Source organism: Hirundo rustica, chromosome 5 (genome assembly GCF_015227805.2).
Source record: "Hirundo rustica isolate bHirRus1 chromosome 5, bHirRus1.pri.v3, whole genome shotgun sequence".
Lineage (NCBI taxonomy): Eukaryota > Metazoa > Chordata > Aves > Passeriformes > Hirundinidae > Hirundo > Hirundo rustica.
Genome location: NC_053454.1, coordinates 43,450,227 through 43,459,646, shown reverse-complemented (window position 1 = coordinate 43,459,646; position 9,420 = coordinate 43,450,227). Strand labels below are relative to the sequence as shown.

The 9,420-nt window shown below is 39.0% G+C and overlaps 1 long non-coding RNA gene across 1 annotated transcript; it reads right to left on the bottom strand.

The window, feature by feature from the left end:
- Nucleotides 1-452: 452 nt before the first annotated feature.
- On the bottom strand, nt 453-7,488 carry LOC120752997 (uncharacterized). Its single transcript, XR_005700917.1, has 4 exons — nt 7,339-7,488; nt 6,108-6,190; nt 2,974-3,041; nt 453-993 (listed from the first exon to the last, which is right to left on the bottom strand). It is a non-coding gene; the product is annotated as an uncharacterized LOC120752997 (long non-coding RNA).
- Between the last annotated feature and the right edge of the window lie 1,932 nt (nt 7,489-9,420).

The following is a 9,420-nucleotide window of genomic DNA, read 5'->3' as shown; positions in this document are numbered from 1 at the left end:
TTTCCAAGAATGTCTCTCACCTTTTGGGATTTATAGATGGCTGGGATTGGTACCATTTGCAATTCCATTTTTTAGTACCTTTTGCACTGTGATGAAGGGCATGTGAGTTTGTTTGTTTGGATGGTTTTGTCTGTTAATTTGTTTGTTGGGATGGTTTTGTCTGTTAATTTTTTATATAACATCCTCTGTTATTGTGGCTATTTGTCAACCAGTAATCATCACGTATGCATGGGCACAATATGGAATAACCACTCTGCACCCCTGATCCAGAGGGTAGGATAGAAGGGTAGTTTGACACAGACCATAGTAAAATAGTCCTTGAATATTTACCGTAAGATTTATGATCCTTTTATACTCATAAGATTTATTAAATTGTAAAGATTACAAAAGAGAACCTGGCCTGTGCCATAAAGGAAAAATCATCTTTTTTTTTTTTTTTTTTTTTTAAGGAAAAACAGAAGAATTTTTGACTACTATAATGCATTTCATGCATTTATTCAGAATTTGTTGCCGCTATTTGCATAGCTACATTTGGGAATATTTACCATTAATCTTCTACTGTAGCTGCAGACGTATGCAAACCAGCTTTAGCTAGTCAGATTAATACTAGGAGCAACAGCACATACCGTCCAAGTATTCACATGATCCTGGAGAGGAATTCACAGTCCACACAGTGTTCCCTTCAGCTGTACTGATAAAGGTGCCCAAACAAAGGGCAAGGTGGCTGTACTGCAGCAGCGCCCAGGAGGCATAGCAGGAGGCCTGTGCTACACAGTGTGAACACTGAACAAATCAGCAGCAACTCTTGAAGGTCAAGCGTGTGTTTCTCAAGCTCAGGAACGTCTACACAAACTTTCTCTGTGCTTGTGACCGTGGTACAGGTCTGCCCCTCATCCCTCAAGGGTAAAAGTGATGATGGGAGGTCTTCTGTCCTGGTACCCCCACTGGGAAGATGTGCTCCAGATCTCATGTCAACATCTGGCCCAGCTTCTCCTGTGAAAAGAGACAGAAAAGTAGCAACTAAACTTCTTTAGTAAAGCCTCCTGAGACACAGGGGAAGCACAGTAAAGTGATGTCTCTAGTAACAGTAGCAGCAGCATTTTGAATTTGTTGAGGGGGTTTTTTTTTATTATTTTGGGGGGGGGGGTGTGTTTGTTTTTTTGTTTTGTTTTGTTTTTAACAGAAAATGAACCACAGAAAGAAGCAGTGAAATAGCACATTTTGCCATTATTAGGGCATGTGGTGAAAGATGTTGGTTCGGTGGGACGGTACAAAGCACACAGCACTAAGTCACTGCTTCGTTCCTGGTGTGCTCTGGGCCAGGCTGCCAGTGTGGAGAGGTGCTCTGTGTGGTGTGGGTCTCAAATTGCACCTGCTACACGGTGGCAAAGGTATCAGAGAGACTAAAGCCAATGTCGTTTTAGATAGATGACACTTTCTGAATAATGTATAGGTTTAAAAAATGCACTCCACTCCTTTCCAAATAGTCATCCATGAACTAATATAGGCAGGATATACATAGGAACAATTTCAACAGTTGAATGTATATCATGATCTACATATGGGGTGTCACATGTATTTCTAATAATATATTTCAGTAAGTGATATCCCAAATAAGAAAAAAAAAATCATTCTTACTCATTGCTTTTTAATTTTAAATTACTGAACAAATTAAAACCAAAGCTTACATTTCAGTGTTTCATTTTAAACCTATAATTTTCCTAAATGAAATACAAGCTTACTCTTTCTGAAATAACTTTAATTGCATTATTTAAAATAATCTTTTGAAGTTTCTACAACCCAAATATTACATGATTGCGCCAAAGTATCAAAAGTAGAAATTGTCTAGATACAGACAGGATTACTATTTATTCAAAGCTGGCCAAGTCTTTAAAAGAATTTGATTCATATATATTAATGATAGATAGACAGATGATCATTAATATCCAACAACATTGCTCTTCATGAAACACTAGATGATAAAGTTATCTAATAGATCATGCAGAATGATAAATAAAATATGTAAAGCTCTGCTAGGAAAATGAAACACGTAGGAGATAGGAACTTCATTCCCGCACCAAGATATAAAATATTTATATGAGAAAAAATTTGTTAACATTTTTATTAAGACCTTTCACTCTAAATGTGCTATTTTCAGTATTAGGATTCTATACTAATTGCCTAATTTTCACTGACTGCCATCAGAAACCTGTTTTGGTTTTGTTTGTTTGTTTTTTTTTTTTTTTTTTTTTTTTTTTAATCAGCTTTATTATATATTATATGCGATTGAAGCCTTTGGCTTCAGCTTGTACTAGCTGTTTCAAAAAATATGAATATATTTATAACTTTTGGCATTACTGGAGGGCATTATTCTACAAATTAAGTTTACAGCTGGTAGCATTTTTCCATAATGAATTATTGATTAATTCTTCCAGATATTGCCCGTCCTCTCTCCAGCACCAAGCGCTGCTCACTGCACTGTCAGCCCATGCTAGAGCTATTCCTTGGACTGGGTCCCTGAACACCACATTCCTGTCAGTTTTCACCTCTTTACTCTTGTCACCATCTTGCACAGAAATCATCCACGCTCTTCCCTGCTTAACGCGCTATGGTGAATCACAAACATGTTCCAACATAATACTCCCAGCACTTATTAGAAGAGCATTTGCATTTACATTGCTTCCTAACAACCTTTATAAATTATTGCCTTGCCTTGAAATTAATAGTCATTGTGGATAATGTTTATGTGGCTCAGCCTTCTTCATCCTTCAGTCACCATCTAGATCTGTTCAAAGCATATGGGGATGTGTGGGTGTGTACTTAAGTGAATGTTTCTCTGCTCTGCATACATATCCTGGCAAAGCATCTTCACACCTATATCATAATGTGACAAGTTCTATGTACCGATTTAAATGGATAGAATCAGCTTTAAGTTCAGTGAATTCTATAAAAGTTGGTATTTTTGTTACTTACAAATTAGTGATACCAGACTCCATCCGTTTGTGTTCGATCTTTTCTTCCAGGAAGAAACCATCCAGTAACTGGAATAAAAGAGTTTTTCAATCTAATTTTACTCAATCCAAAGAAAGCATATTCCAGGTAGATGGACACTGAGTTAAGCTACCAAAGTGATCTAAGCTTATTGTGAAATTGTTTTGATCATTCTGGACAATCTAATGACGGTACGCCTGACCTTGTGTGTGCAGAGCTCCTCACTGAACCTGTATTCAAAGAATACTCTTAACGGACAGATCATTAAAAAATTGCACACTTCAGGTTCAAAATGCGATTATGACCAAATTTGTTTTGCAGATTCTACAAGCGCTTTTAATGTCAGCAGTGAAAATTAAGACTTTCTATTCCTTCCCTTTTGTAATGAACTTAATACAAAGGGATCCCTAATTCCACTGTAACCTTCAGCTTCTGTACAAATGCAAAATGATAAATTCAAGGATTAAATTCAGTTGGAGCAAGAAATCCTCCAGTAACACAAAAACAGAGACATGAAGGACCAGACAAAAATAAGCAGTACGGCGCTCTTAAGCAGTCACTAGCTCTGAGGTAGAAGTTTACACAATGTATTCCTTGTGTTCCTTGGATCTAAGACAGACAGCAATAACTTATCACTTTCCCTCGGGGTTTTTATGTTAATTTTGTTATTTGTTTCATTTATGTAACAGATACTCATGACACTATTTAAACATTCAGCAGCTCGCTGTGATAAACACTATCTTCCTACTTCTGCAACAACTGATTTGAACATTCACCATTGCCTTCTTGAGCCACTGGCAGAATAACATGGGAACACAGCGCCTGTTTCACTTTTCCTTTCTAGAAAAAAAAAAAAAAAAAAAAAAAAAAAAAAGAGAAGAAAAAGCCTCTGTCTTTGTTGCTGCGCTTAGCAGAGCAAGTAGCAGAGGGAAGTTGCAGATGAAGATGTGTAGCCAACCAAGTATATCTTGTAAATAAGTTTTCTAGGTCAGGAAGAGAAACTGAAATGTGGGAAGTAATTGGACAGAAAGAGGTAGTTGAGATTAACGCTTTGTGGTGAACAAATGACTCTATGAAAGATGTAACTTTTGAAAAACACAGGAACACTCAAAGATTTTGTTGGAGGAAGCTATTTGCCAAGAATCGTTTTGTTTTGTTTTTTCATTAGCCACTTACAAGACTACTGACATATGCTGGCACCTGACTGGCATGACGAGAGCCCTGTGCACTGCCACAGTTACCACACTCCTGCTCTCCATATTTAAATTTTATCTCTCTTCCCTCAGCTCAAGCTAGCTGGAATGGAGACAGTCCTGTGTATTTAGTCTTTGGGATAAGGAAGTCTTGAAATACTTCACAAGTACCCTCCTGCAAATAAACTGGAGGGTGGAGATTGGCATCCACATGCCCTTGTTTGTGCTCAAGCAGTATTCACACGAGGAAGCAGATTCTTCGGTGGGAGAAGAGCTGGGGCGGATCATTCTCCTGCTTCAGTGTACCTTCATTTTACAGCCCAGGTCCTCATCTGATTAAAGCCTCCGTCTTTCAATGACAGCAACAAAATCCTGCTAGTTTAAAACAGCTGAGGACCTTCTTTCTCCCTGTCTCTGATCGCTGTTGGGCTTTTAGAGAGTTCTCCCAGTGCTGCAGCAGAGGATGGTCTCTAGCTAAAAAACAACACACTGCTCGAAACCCCCAGAGAGAGACACCTCTCTCCCGTGCACTCAGCTGTGCCCTGGGTAGAGCCGCATGACGAAGAACAAAACAATCTTGCCCCTGTTCGCCCAATGGCGACATCTGTGTCTCGTTAGCGACGCACGAACTGTTAAAACAGTTCTTCTCTCAGGTGGAAGTGAGCTGTATAACTTCATTCCATTGATGTGAGTAGCTAACAATGTTGCCTCAAGCCTTTGCATTACTACCGCATTCAGGTATGAACTTAGATTCCTCTTGCTATGGAGCAGAGGGGTTGAAGTACAGGAGAAAATTTCAGCTTTAATTAATCTGTCTTGGTCCCCTTGTGTTACAAAAATACTCTCAATGCTCCAGACGTCAAGTATTTGCATGGCCACTTTGTTTGTTTTCAAACAGACTTTCTGAAGTTTTATTTGAAGTACTTGCAATCCTTAAACCACACTCATCGCTAATACGCTCTCAGTGAGGGTCCCTCTCACCTCTGACTCAGATAGTGGGTTGATACTCCTGGTCAATGTAAATACAATTGATTAAAAACACGTATCTGCAGATCTTCAAAGTGCAAAGAGGAGCCTTTCAAGCAAAAACTTTTTTTTTTTTTTTTTTTTTTTTTTTTTTTTTTTTAACTACCAATAATGCTACAGCTGTTCAGTTCTTTTGAATTAGGAGACCAATACTGAAGTTAGGGGAAGTATTTTCCTGCAGTGGTTAGATCTTTAAGAGTTCTGTGCATGTGGGAATTAAGTTGCACTTCACTTTGTGGGAGCTTCAAACCTGAAGGTTCCAAGGCTAATCTTGTGGAAAATAAGAAAGGAATTTGTAGGTGGATGAAGATGTGATGGCATTTGAGAAAAATTTGATTACAGTGGCCTGAACCCATTCTGTAGTGCTTGCAGATCTTTGTTTTAGTAAATTCTAAATAGAAATAAAGGTAGTGAAGATATCCAAAGCAAAATATAGCTCTGAAGGCAACTGAAAATACTTAATTCGCCTAGATGCACTCACTTGCACAATTATAAAGTGAAATAGGGTAGCTGGCATTAAAGGCTAAGGATGTAAGAACCAGAAAAATGTGATAACTTGTTCCACTTATAATTTCCCTTAAGACAAATTTAATTAATTTATGTGCCTATCATTTCCTAGAATTTATCTGAAACACTGTATAGTAGTCATAAAACCAGAAAATAATTCATTTTTCCCTTTTATCCAGAGTATTTTGTGGGGCCAGATACCTTTCCCAGGGAAACAAGAGGGAGATAAGATGGAATGCTGAAGTATTCTGGGGGGGGAAAAAAAAAAAATCTCTTTGGAGGGGTTTAAAAAAGCATGACTAGATTATACCATTCCAATCCTTCACCTACTGTATGCAGCACCAACCACGCAGTCCTACCTGACACACCAGAGAGTTCAGTTACACTCACCATCTTTCCTGAGATGCTGCAGTCCTTCATTCAACTGACATAACTATGCAAACATTCACTCAGTGAAAAAAAAAGAAAATAGTCTGAAAGAGAACAAAGTTACGTCAACTATACGGAACATGGAACAGAATTAAAATATACACTTACTTTAGCCTATCAAGCTTTATCCTCCTCAGGACTCAGGCTAGACAGGCTATTTGCAATTTACCCAGAAAGCATGAAGTAGGTGTATGTCTGTGGAGCAAACCCTTGTGGTGTAGATTCCCCTGACTAGCCCCTGTTGCTTTATTCAGAAGTGCCTCACAATCTCACAACTTTAGCAACTATTCCTTATGGGGCCAAGTTGGCTGCTGTTTTCCAAGCCAATTTTTCCAGGTGCCTATGCAGGCCCTAAGGTCCACTGAGGTTACAAAGACCTTAAATGATGCTTATCAGACGAGGTCTTGCCAACCTAGTCTAGAAACCACATCCCAGAGTGGCCCTGGCCAGGTTATATGTGCTGGTCCACACTGGAAACTTCCACTGGCTTGTCTGAGCAAGGTAAAGAATGTCAGCATAGTCATGCCAGTAGAAGCTCAGTGCAAATACATAATTATAAAGATACCTGTTACAGCTACAGCTTATTTCAGCCTCCTCACTAAGATGAGGTACAATATTACAAGAACCTTCAGTGGAAGGGAGTTCATACTGGGACAGTTCAGGTTACTGGAGCTGTTTTAATTATAATCATGCAGTTAAAGCAGAGGAAAAAAAAAAAAAATCCTGCACTGTCCTTTCAACTGAGAAGGCATTTTTCATCATTCTTCCTATAATCATTTCCCTCTGTTTTGAAGTATGGTTTGAGGCAAGTGCTCCGAATCTCCTATAAAATTTGAGTCTCTTTGACGATCCCTGTAGGCTCCAGTTCTGCTGTATTAATTGAAGCATAGTGCAGTAACATATTTGGCCTCATAAATTTTAGAAATGTTGCATTTTTATCTAGTAGTTCTATAACCTGAGATACATTTTAATTTTTGAGGTCACTAATCTCTTTGCTCATGGGGGGAGACATGTTGCCATGGTAAAGTCTTTTAATTTTTTTTTTTTTTTCATAGCACACATCACAGAAGAACATTAGGAAAGTGTAAATAATTCCTTCCTTTCTAATGCTTGCTGCGCTATATATCTTTGAACAAGTTACAACACGCGTCCCTCCTTGTTATAAAGCATATAACAAAACTCGTGCACCTACCTTGTGGGGGCGTTTTGAGGGCTGGAGCTTGTAAAGTCCTTTTGAGGATGAAAAGCATTATATGAGTATTGGGCACTAATCTCAGCCATGTGGACAAGCCGTGCATATTCGAAGTAAAAACCTTCCTAATAACATCCATCTGCATCTTGAATACAAGAAAGAAATTGTAAGACAGCCTGTCAATGATCAAGGCTTTTTCATGCAGCTCACCCTACTGTTTGGCAGCTGGCCAGCTCAGAGAGCCTACAGAGGAAAATGGCTCCGAAGGAAAAAATGTGCTGCTAAGCAGAGGACAGCTTTTGTGAAGGGTGAGAAAAAACAAGACAAATACCCTTGAATACCAAAGTGCTCTCTGGAACATGAAGGAATGGGGTGAGATGAACTGTAAGGAAGGAACTACAGTAGGCAGGAGCCTCCTCTTCTCGCTAAAGATAGCTCAAGCCTGCTTGCACCAAACTGGTGAATAGAACGCATTTCTACTTCAGGACCAAGACTGCTTTACATTAAGGATATTTCTTTGTAGAGAGGCTGGGAGAAGCCAGGGAAGGATTTATTTGGAACTGCAGCACCTAAACCAACCAAGAATGCATGTCAGCCTTCAAAACTCTATTAATGATATCATAAAGTCTTCCAAAATAGTTTGTGAAGCAATGCACTAGGATCCAAACATACTGAGGGGATCTGAGTGGTTCTTCTACAGAGGGAGTGATGCTGACCTTTTTCTTCAGTGGGACTTGTCTCACTGGCAAAGGCACTTTAGCTCAGGGCACTGGCTCCCTTCTGTTACAAGCCCCTGGGCAGAGTCATCAGCAAATTCTTTTGCCTGATATATGTATATACACACACACATATATGTATCCAATGTCAGATATAGCCCCCTTACTTCCTCTCACCAGCCATCTACGGATTCATTTCACTCAAGCTGTGCTCCAGCTGTACAGCATTGCAGTGCTGCAACAAACATATGGAGTTTCAGCCAATAGTCCTCCTTCACTTCCTTCAGGCTTTTAGTCTCTCTTTTTCCCTAAAATGCTTTGTGCACTACCTCAGATGTAGAGCATTTAATTAAAGTAAAATATGGAGGAATTAAACTAATAACAAGAAAATCTTAATCTATCTTCCTACCTTTCGAGAATTTCGTGAGGAAATATTCCCAGTCCTCCATTAAAGTATTTACCTGCAAGAGATTCCTCCTCTAATAAATCATAATTTACATTTAGATAATACCTTTTATTCTGACAGCTTGTCTTTACTGAAAATTGTTCCCAGTCATGACTCCTGTGTAGCCTTTCATTCAAATTCCTGCCATATAGAAAGAGCCCAAAACTAAATATTTAAGCAGCTTTAAATTCACATTTTCTTGCAGCAGATCAGTTTAGCACAACTCATCAACTGCTAACATGATCAATAATTAATGTGGCTGCAGGTCACAGCCATATTACTACTTCAGAGTTCTGTTAGTCCTTGTTATGTCTTCCTGCAGTTTGCTCCATGAGGCCACAGAGAACAGATCAGCTCTTCCACGGCTCCCTGGAGTGAAATCCATGGAGGAGCTCAGTCCACTAAAAAAAGAAATCAAAAAACCCAAGGAACCAAACCAATTTTAAAAAACCCCAAACCTCACACCAAAGCGAAAGTCTTTGAATATTCCTTCAGAAGTGTTCAGGACCCAGCAGATGAGCCCTGGTGAATTTTCCTGCTGTTGTGTATTGTGTTGTTAATCCCAACATTTGATTTCCTGACCTCCCCCTGTCCACAGCAGGGATGGCAGAAAAGCACATGTCCACATCTCAGCTGTTCTAGTCCAGGGCCTGGCATCTCGAGCCAAAGTCCTTGCAGCTAAAATTGAGATGCCACTGTGGACTGAAACAAAAGTGTTCACCAGCGTGGGGTATATATGTTGCTCATTTTGAAGTTCTTTTAAAATAAAGTGAGCAATCAAGCCTACACAGATAGGAAAGGAAAAAAAAAAAAAAAAAAAACAACCAAACAAACAAACAAAAAACAACAAACAAACAAAAAACCACCAAAAAAACCAACCAACCAACCAACAAAAAAAAAACAACAACAAAAAAACCCACA